The sequence below is a fragment of the Caretta caretta genome, chromosome 17, assembly GCF_965140235.1.
Source record: "Caretta caretta isolate rCarCar2 chromosome 17, rCarCar1.hap1, whole genome shotgun sequence".
Classification (NCBI taxonomy): domain Eukaryota; kingdom Metazoa; phylum Chordata; order Testudines; family Cheloniidae; genus Caretta; species Caretta caretta.
The window spans coordinates 18,729,080-18,739,956 of NC_134222.1; the positions used below are offsets into that span (position 1 = coordinate 18,729,080).

Below are 10,877 nucleotides of genomic sequence, written 5' to 3' on the forward strand. Positions count from 1 at the left end.
TTAAAAGGAAAGTTTCTAGCCTGCAAACATAAGCTTGAAAGTGGGGACCTTGAAGGCTTAAATCCCACATGCAAATAAAAAGGACCCATATTTTATAATCTTTGAAAATGTCATGATTTTTCAGGCAAGGTCATTATGACTTTCAAATGCTTAGGCTAAGTGCAAATGATCCTTTCAAGGGTTCTGTTAGCAAGATGGCCGTCTGCAAATTAAGGGAGACTGTTGCTCTACCCTCCCCAACCCCGATTACCATTTGTTTCTCCTAGAAGGAAATACTCAGCCCATTACCTTGCCATCCCCTAAAAATGGTAAGAGTTAATTTGCCACAATGTATCCGAATGTAGTAACTGATTACATTTTTCCCTGAAGGAAACTTCAGTTAATTTGGTTAGTGACTCATATGCCAGGCTGCCAATTACAACACAGATGATTACACACATAAATTCACATCAGAGTGGCTCAACAATCGGGGCGGGGGGGGGGACCCAGAACAGACTCCCCTTTTCCTTCCTTGCGGGAGGTTGTGCTCTAATCCTGCAAGGAGCTGGGTGTGCTCATCTTCCATCAAGGTCTGTGGGAGGAGAGGTCTTTTGTGCATAAGACCTAGCACCTTGCAGGACTGGGCCCCAATGCTGCCAAAACAGCAATGTCTCTCCAGCTTTCCGTTTGGGATGTTTGTTGCATATGTATACTGTGCACGCAATAAAGAATAGTTTGCTGGAATCGTTAGAAGAATCCACAGGCAAAGAGTGCAGCAAGGAAGTCAAATGAACAGGGCTTGCAATACATCAGTAAATCATTTAAAGATAAGCTGTGCATACCAATAGTGGGGGAAAAAATCCAATTAGAGTAACTTATTACAAACCCAGTCCTCTTTCTGAAGCACTTTACATTTCATAAGGCCAGGTGGGAGGGGGAACCGGACAAGAAAGTCCGAGCCTGACACTAAAATAAAAACAAAGCCCAGACTAGATTGTAGATACTGTATTCCTAAATGCCTGGTCAATTGGCCAGTGCAATCAATACTAGGGCAGTTCAGGCTCCTTCAGTAGATGTATTTGAAAGAGAGATCAACTTTTCACTTCGTAGCAAAGGGAAACCCTGGCATTTCCTGAAGCACGTGCGTGGACAGAGGTGTTAGTCTAGCCCGGCTTAGCTAGGGAGGTTTTTTTGCTGGCCTAAAACACATTAATCTCTCTATTTCTCTATATAAAGATCTAAATATATTTCATTTACTTCAGCAGGAGAGTTACTGAATAACTTGTGTAGCTCCTTACAAGAGGAGGGGGGATGCTTTTAAAATATTATTTAAATTTTACCGCCACCTATGCATTATACCAGTATTACAAGGGGATAAATGGAGGCACATCGAGGTTAAGTGACTTGCCCCAGAACCCACAATAAATCAGTGGCAGAGGAGGATATTGAACTCAAGAACTAGTTTCCCAATCCCAGCTTTAACCACTAGATAACACTCCTGTTTTGACTCTATTAAATAACCATTACAAAGTATATTCATAGCAAATTGGACCTAAGTAAACTGACTCCTTCCCATAAGGCAGCAATTGCCTGTTAAATAAATACCAAGTGATTACTAACATCCTATTCACTGTAGGGTGGATCATCAGCATGACTCTTAGGTTTCAATAAGGAGGCTATTGCGTGTTAAATAAACATGAAGGGTCAAATCCAGATTGATGATGAACACATTCAACAGTCCCTGATTTCAATGGGAATTGCAGCTGCTCAGCACCTTTCAGGATTTGGGCTCAAGTGATTATTGAAGTCATAGGTATCCAGGGACAGGATTACCAATGCCAAAGCAGAAACCTGTCTATTAATGGAATAACTAGGGGCCAGATTTTGCCACCATCACTCAGGCTGAGTAGCTCTTTACGCTCAATCAGTGGGACTACGTGCAGAGTAAGGTACTCTTCATAACGTGAGTAATGGTGGCAGAATCCAGGACTATGTTATTAGTTAACATATTAAAAACTGGCTTTCCTCTTCATGCTAAATTGAATGCAGATATGAGAAACTTAATTTACTTCTGGTTTTATTATAACTGCCCCAAAGGGGAATGTTCCAAATACATTGGAATGGACACACACATTCATTTTCCCCCTCCCCCCGCAAGAAAACTGTCAATCTGCCAATCTTTTCATGTTGAATCCAGGTGCGAGTTTGACTTGTGATTTGTTCCTTACCTTGCAATTATCAGAGTATCAAGATGATCTGTGCATGCCACGGACCCGATTCTTATTCGCACTTCAACTCTTTTACACCACAGTGGTGTAAATTATACTTCCATTCTCTTTGAGGCTCCTTACCCTGACAGAGTGGTGTAAAGGGGCTTTAGCATAAATGACAATCAGGGCTGATCTATAGATATACAGATATATTTTAAAGCATCAAAATGTCTGTGCCACAAAGATACATCCACACTGCAGCTGGGAGCCTGCGTCCCAGCTTGGGTGGACAGATAGATGCCAGCTCTGCTCCAATTAGTGCACTAAAAATAGCAGCGTAGCCAATGATAGCACTGGTGGGGCCTGGGCTAGTCACCTGAGAATGGACCCTGGGGGTCCTCCTGTGTTTGCATGCAGGCGGCTAGCCTGAGCCACTGCACATGCTGTTTTTAGCATGCTAGCAGGTATGTCTAACAGCCCCCCCCCCCGCCCCCTCCCCACCTCCCAGGAAGCCTCCTTCTAGCTGCAGTATAGTTATGCCCTAATAGCACATGATGCTTTGCAAAAGCTAAAGTGCCCATCAGAATCCTAGCCTCCAAGAGCAGTCTTGAGTCCCTCCATTTTGCATATGCCATGCAACTGCTGCTTTTGTTAGACAAACGTTTAAAAAGTTGCTTTCCCACCCTTGACTAAAGTCCTTTAGTTGTGGCTCAAATAAAGATAACAGCAGTTCCAGACTTAAGCACTAGGTGGCAAGCCTCTAACAAAGAAACTACTTTGGCAAGCCCATCATAAACCCAAGCTTTCAGCAGTCACCTGACATAATTTCACACTGTGGAAAAATGTTCTTGATTTAAACACCTAGTGCTTCACATTAAAAGCTAAGGCCTTCCCCGCAGGCCAGCATGGAATTCCAGCTAAGGCGTACAGAACATGTTGTACTGCAGGCATTACATAAAAGGAATGATTCTTGTGGTTCTTATCTACAGAGCTTTAACAAGATGTTCGTTTCCTGTTAATGTTTCCTTAATATTCTGTTACTCTTTTTCTTGCGCTTAGTCTGTTTTGGTCTTTGCAACTGGAGGAGACTGAAGGTTAAGAGATACCAAAAGTAAGATACAGACTCTGTCTATGCTTGACCCAGTGCGGGAGAGTATGACTTGAAAACATCCAGCGTGGATTCCCAATGAATCCAGATCCAAACAGCAAGTGCTCACACACACACACTCCAGTTAGAATGTTAGTAATAATTAAGTGTCTGACTCCTTAGATGCTCCCACACAGGGAGAATGCTAAAGTGCCAGTCAGCTCATTTCTTTACGCCCAACAGACACCTCTAATGCACTGTGTGTCTGCTAAGGAAATGGAACAGGCAGAACCTGGAACAGAGTGATCCCAGCCCCAGTCTGTTTCAGGAGACCTGCCCAAAAAAGGAAAAATGGATAAGAGTAGGGAGGAGCACTGCTGTTACAGCTGGGCTGCACCTTTGCCCCAAACTCAAAACACAACAAATAAGTACAGGGAGAAACCTAATGGTTTCAGTTCACATAGCTTCCTGGGAGTCTTTATCTGGTTTTGGTTCACACACTTCAAAGCTGCTTAGTTTCAGGTTTAAAAAAACCCCCAAAGTCAAAACTAACTTGGCCACATGCGAAGAGTCACCTGATTTGCATTCAAAACACAACTCAGCCAAGGCTCACTGGAACTTAGCTTGAGTCCATTCAGGGCTTGGTCCAAGCGTGCTCAGTTCTCACACCCCACCTAGATCATACTTTAGCTGATATCACTCAATGTGACGCGTGTTTCAGGTTTGTAATAAACACAAAGACAAAGGTCACTTCCGCAGCTGGCTTTCAACCCAGCTCAGATGGAACCAACCCTCTTTAAAAGTTCCTAAAGTTCAACAAACTTTTTTTTTTTTTTTAACTAGTGCCCAGCTCTTTTGCCCCAGTGCCTGCCCCGACAGGAGAAAGGCTCTGAGAGGAGCTTTGGTCATGGTATTTCCAACCTAGCCCATATCAGGAGGTACTGAAAGTCTCATGATGAGCAAACATCTTCTCGTAAGGTTCCCAGGCCAGTTTTAGATGGAAAAAGACTCGGAGGAATTTGGATACACTTCAATCCAGCAGAAACTTTTGGATGAATCTACAGTCCTTGGCAGCTTTATCATCACTAGCCAATGGGAATGTCTTTGGTGTCTCTAATATCAGAAATGGCATGGATACAATTAACTAAAACCTTGACTTCCACTGTATGGGTCAGGTGAGGGAACAGCTGTAGAAGCAGGAAAACAGAGATCTCAGAAACTCCTTTTAGTTCAGTGAATGCTTTGTCTTTGTGTAAAACAGCTACCAGCACATTTGTTAAGGCAAAACAAGAGTCATTCAAAACTTCAATAAATTAAACAGAAAAAAATTCCCATCACCTTTTACTCTACTTCACATCAGAGAAAATCACAACAGATTACTCACATAATGTAATGATGACTTTCCCCCTCAAGAGGTTTCTCTGCATCTCTCAAAGCTTTTAAGATCAGCACATTTCCCCCCATTTTACACCTCTCCGCTCCTGGCTAGAGCGGTTTCAAATGCAGTGGTTTTGATTCACAGAGGGTTGCACAGTTTGTTTGTATGATTAATACCCACTGATTTTTACCTGCTCAGGGATCAAAACCAGAATAAAACACCTAAAGCCATCAATTTGATCAGGTTGGCTTAAAACTCAGCTCTGGGCATGCTCAAAACTCAGCCCTGAAACTGCTCAAGACTCAGCTTTGGGGTTGCTGAAAGATTCAGGAACCGTAGCAAAGCCAGAAGCAATTCCCTTTGTTTCAGGTTTTATTACTGAAGTTTCATCTGCAACTGCGAAGTCCCACATCACAATAAATCATCCTTGCATGATGGAAGATTGAATGACTCTCCCTTTGGAGCAGTCTGTGCATCTCATAAATAACCGAAGGGAGTCACTGCTGAACCAAGTCAACTGCTGGAGAAGGAGTCCTTCAGTAGCTAGCCTCCATTGAACTCCTAACCCCTGGGGAGTGAGGACCTAGATTAGGGATCAGAACTAAAGGCCCAATTCTCTATTGTGTTATGGCCTCTTTACACCATTCTGGGGGAACAACAGGGCCTTAAAACAAGTGGCTATGGCCACCAGAGGATTCCCCCCCTGTGCCAGGAGCTTCCTTGGATGGTGCAGAACCAACATAATGGCTCTAGAAACAACCCCTCTTTACAGCTCCTGACATATAGAGAATGTCTGGGGGGGAAGCTGGCTGTGCCATATGAGACCTAAGGAGTAATATTATTAAACCCAGTGTGGCTGATACTCAATGAAATTTAAACTCTGCCAGAACTAAACTAGCCTCAGAGACTGACACAAGTCCCATAGACAATGATGCAATTGCTCTGGGGTCTTGGAACAGCTTCAGGAGCTGCATGATGTCATGATGTTACAAGACTATGTGATGTAAGGAAGCTATTGGATCTTCTTGGCCATACAGCTTTCCTGCTTTAGTGTGAAAGCTGTGCCACTTTGAAATGAAGCATCAGAGAACAAAGCTTTTCCTCTCAGCCGCACGGTGCCTCAGTTCAGAGTTCTGGATTCAAACTTCCCCAGTGTTCAGACCCAGAGCTTTGGTTTGGACTCCTCTCTAGTAATCAACCAGCCAATTGTCTTTCCATCTCCGAAGCAGCTTTGTGGTGGTCGGTTTTTCTCTCAGGTATTCACACTAACCCACACACAGCTTCACCCTTTACCAGTGTTCCCGCTAATTTCTGACAGGCCATGTGCGCAAAAAATTTCTTCTGCGCAAATTGTTGTGCTTCTGTGGAAATGTTTGTGTGCACGGTGTTTCACCGTGTGCGCGGGGTTTAGGATCTGCATGCACGCACACACGTGCGCAGCTAAGAGGGAACAGCGCCCTTTACTAATAATTGCATATCCCCAGTTAATCAAATTCACTTGCAGCTTTTGAGAGTCTAGATAATCAAAAGAGGGTAAAAACCTGTGCACATTGCATTCATTAGAGAGGTCAGAGTGTGAGCTTAGAAAGGAAGAATTTTCCCTCCAAGGTGGCCCAGTTTTGCTCTGACCTGTGAGAACCCAGCTCTGCGTGAAGAGGCAAACTAGCACTGTGAGGGGTATATGCTAGATTAGGCTGCGTGCACAGTCCCACCTGATATCAGTGGGAATGCTGCGGCTGCAGAGGGCACAGTGCTGTATAGCTCTGAATTATGAGCACTGGCGGTTTCCACAGCAGTGCCTACCAGGTGCGGTATGTTCAGAAAAGTAATCACAGCTACAAATAACTCTCGCCTCCTGCATGCACAGCATGGAAATTTTGCTTCTGTATCAGTAGTTCCCATATGCTCCCAAAGGGAGTATGAAGCCATAATATGGTGTGAGCAAGACCGGGGTTAGACATGAAACCAGGCAAACACAACGCAGAGACGGGGGCATCCATAGGAAAGAGTACAAGCCAGAAAAGGAGAGGTATATGTACATAAACAGCCAGATTCAGCACTGGGTAAACTGGATTTCACTGGAATTGCACTATCTTATGCCAGAGCTGAGTATAACCCAAACACCATAGGAAGATACTTCTATACAAAGCAGGCACATCTGTATATGGAACATATGTCTTAGATACATACAGACCAGGCACACAAACATAGCTACACACAATTCCTTCTCCTAATCTCATATCCAGACATCTTTCTATGTTGTGTTCTTTGCATAAAGAACCCCTCCAATCCACAAAGAAGCATAGCACAGACATGCGATATATAAGATAGGCCTATACAATACACATATAGTTATATAGACAGTATAGTACATAAAACAGGCCTGGACACCCACATATATACACCTTAGAGTACATAGAACAGGCACATGCAGTTCACATGTATAGTCATATGTATAGCACATAAGTAGGGCTTCTCTTTTGTGGGAGGGTTATTAATTTAATTTTTCAGGTTTTAGTTTTAGCAATTTTTGAGTTTTATGTAGCTGATTAAAAATCAGGGCTTGGGGGCCTCTTTGTACTGGAATATTATATACATTTCTCTTTACAATAGTATATACTGTAATGAGTATTCTCTTTGTAATGTTCCCAAGTATTCGTTAATGTAGGTACTGTTTCAAACAGCAGTACAGTATGTTAAAGTGCACTGGGGAAACTTTAGTGCCCACCAGCAGGTTCTACACAGACCATTTAATAAGCAGCATGTTAGTTCACTTGAGAAATCATACCCCTGTAGTCTGCATTATTGCTCCATGTAGACAAGCCCTTAAATACAAGTAACTATTTCTGGCGTTTATTGGATAAACTGATTTTTTTAAATGGGGTGTATTACTGCTGTTTATAGATTAAAATGTAAAATCAGAAGCCCTATACATAGAATAGTCCCGGGCCCTATACACATAAAGGAATAGGGCAAAGCAGAGAGAAAGATGATTAAAAAGCAATGCAGAAGGGAAGTCGCATCCAATCTAGCATACAGCAGCTCAAGTCTTTGTGCAGTCCATTTTGTGCAGTTTGGGGAGGAAGAGGTGACTCAGTCACACAGACATTTTGCATCGGGCTGCACTTCTGAGAAAAGGTTGAGAACCCTAACTCAGTGTGACCCTTTCCTCAGCAAAAGCAAAGCAAACACATCTCTCCTGATGGTTCCCAAGTACCAGCTTCAATCAGACACCATGATGACATCAACCTTGCTTTCGCAATTATTTAACCTCTGTCTTTCAGATCAGCAATGAACCAGCAAGGGTGACTAATACACACATCAACGCTGGAAAGTTATCAACATACCGGACGGGATGCCAGCACAGAGGAATGAGCTATTCTTTTGTGAGTTAATTCATTTTGTACTTGGGAAAAGAATGTATGAAACGGAACATCATTTTGCCCATATGAGGCTGCAGGGAGAGCTCCTTGTCTCATGGAAATGTCAATCCTTTTGTCACAAAGCTTCAAATACAGCAAGGACAGCTGCTTGTTGTTACTTTGTGTGTTACTTTGATTCCCCCTATATTTCCCACACAGGCAGGGGAAAATGTGGATCCTCCTCTCCTAAACATCTGCAATAAACATGCCCAATCTTCAAGACATATACTGACAGGCTGACATTATGATGGAGTCTCTGAGTCAACCCCCAGATCTCATTAGCATAATTAATGACAGGGAGGCAGAATCCTTGCAAGATCAATAACAACGAATGCTACCACAGCAACATCTGGATGGTTATGGATTGCTCAAGAGGTGAATTCTGTCTCTTGAAGTCTTTAAACCATGATTTGAGGACTTTGGTAACTGAGCCAGAGTCTAGGGGTCTATTTCAGTAGTGGGTGAGGTTCTGTGGCCTGCAATGTGCAGGAGGTCAGTCTAGATGATCATGATGGTGCCTTCTGACCTTAAAGTCTATGAATCTATAAGAGTAAATCAGATCATGTGAGACAAATAAGTTGTATGCTATGTATAGTCTCATAGAAATTCTGAATTTCACTGGAAATATCAGCAATCGTCCTTTGGCCATCTCATCCCTACTTTTAACTAGAGATGGACTTGAATCATAAAATTGGGATTTGGAATCAGATCTGAAAAGATTCCTCCAAAGCTCTTCTGTTTTGGATTCAGTGTTCCAATTTGGTTTCTTAGAGAGAAAGGGGATAGCTGCAAAGTTTGGATCCAGACCCCAAATTTCCCTAGCATTCAGCAGGGGAGGGTGGAGTTCCAGATCCAGTGCTCTAGTTTGCGTCTATCTCTGCCTTGAGTATAACCCATGAACTGTTTGTTTCACAGGTCAATAGGAGAAAACTCACATGCATCTCCTGACTGAAGGCTCAAGGCACTGGCTGTGTAAATCTTCATATAAGGGAAACTCTTGGCCTTCCAGATTGTAAGGTGGTGGGATAATTCGTCAGAAAAAAGTTAGTCTGAGTCAACAAGGTCTTTTCCTTGACAGCCAGAGTTTATGACAAGAAAGTAAAATAACCCAGAAGCATATGGAGAAACTCCCCCATTGTGGAAATTCTGGGCATAGAGCCCACATTTCCCTGGATATATTCCCCACATCCCCATACAGCCATACACAGCCCTGTGCGCACCTTTGCAATTTAACTCTTTGCTCACTAGGAACAAGCTAACGCCCCAGCGCCCTATAATGAAAAAATTATAACTCTCAGCTACTTAGCCCATCAGGACCACTTGTTTGCTCCAAACCTGGACAGGGGTGGATGTCCCCTTGCAGTTGGTGGAGGCAGGAAATCTGACTAGACAAGGTCAGCCTTACAGTTTACAGGATTCCAAGCAAAAGCAAGGCCCCAGGCTGTTACAGGAGAACAAGTAGTGAATTGCCCCTGCTGTCATTCTGCTGTCTGATAGGTCTGTCCAGTGAGCTGTGCTTTCAGCATGCCAAGACCCAAGAAATAAAATTTCTAAGAAGTGAGATGGGTCGCTGAGGAGCTGGGATGGCATGAATACCCCACACCACCTCTGACAGGGTTAACGTGGGCCTGACAGGCCAATTAGGTTAGCTGGCTGCACCTGGAGGGTGGGCCAGACTTAATTAAAGAAGAGTCCCAGCTGGGAGAGGAACCAGGTGGTTAGTTTAAAGGCATAAACTGGAGCATAAAGGAGCTATAGATTCAGTCAAGTCTGTTTCACCATAAAATAGAAGAAGAAGAAAAGAAAAGGGGTGCAGCAACAAGAGACTATAATGATTCAGCCAGTCTCTGGAACAGAAGAGGGGAGAGACCCCATTCTCTAGATTTTTGTAACATGCTCAATAAAGCCCCCATGTCAAACGATGGCTCTAGATGTAGCAAAGATCTGTGAACGCTGTGCAAGAGAATCTTGTGGTCTTCAGGTGGAGAAAATGCTGCACATGTCTTCTACCTACTGTATTAAAGAGACTTATGGGTAAAAATTCAACCAGGCACCCAAGTGACTTAGGCACCTTTTTGAAATGTTACCCCCTTTGAATATTTCCCTCAAGAGTTACCAGTGAAAAGAGTGAGCCAGGATTTATCCCTAGAGTAATTCTTTTGAAGTCAAGTCAGCAGCAGTGAATGTGACCTATTAATAATCCTTTGTTCCTCAATAGTACCTTTCACCTGAAAAGATCAAAGCCCGTTATAGACACTAATGTATAAAAGCCTCATTGTGCCGCTGTGAGGCAGGGAAGTATCAAGGTGGGGAAAACTGAGGCACAGAACAATTAAATGACTTCTGCACAGTCATACAGTGAGACAGGGCAGAGCTGGGAAAAGAAGCCAAGAGTCCTGAATCCTTGTCTTTTTCTCTAACCATTAGATAGATATAGACCCTGTCTTCGAGAGGTCACAAATACTCCTTCCCCAGGGAAGATTTTCTGACCTCCTCTGAACACAGAGTGGTGGAGTGAGGGTGTCTCTAATTCACAGACAAGGCTGGCAGTCACGTGGGGCAACACAATGTACCTCTTTGCACCCCAACAATATTCCAGGAAACGCTACATCTTGAAGGTGTAGTCAGGTTTTTTTTTATTATTTATACTGTGGTATAATGAGGCCCCTGCAAGAATGAGCCCGGCTGTGCTGAATACGCCTACACACATAGTGAGAGACAGTCCCTGCCCTAGAGAATTTACAATGTAATAGTAACAAGCCAGACAATGGAAGGGCTACCCAATGGTAGCATGCTAAACT

The 10,877-nt window shown here is 43.3% G+C and overlaps 1 long non-coding RNA gene across 2 annotated transcripts in view; it reads left to right on the forward strand.

The window, feature by feature from the left end:
- LOC142069485 (uncharacterized) overlaps positions 1–9,982 on the forward strand; it is a 66,081-nt gene extending 56,099 nt beyond the window's left edge. Inside the window, exons 4-5 of one of the 2 annotated variants that reach the window (XR_012665334.1) lie at positions 7,939–8,040; positions 8,992–9,982. This is a non-coding gene — a long non-coding RNA (uncharacterized LOC142069485). Of the gene's footprint in view, positions 1–7,938; positions 8,041–8,235; positions 8,534–8,991 lie in introns of those variants that run through there. The other variant, XR_012665336.1, reaches the window with a different exon arrangement.
- Positions 9,983–10,877: the final 895 nt, after the last annotated feature.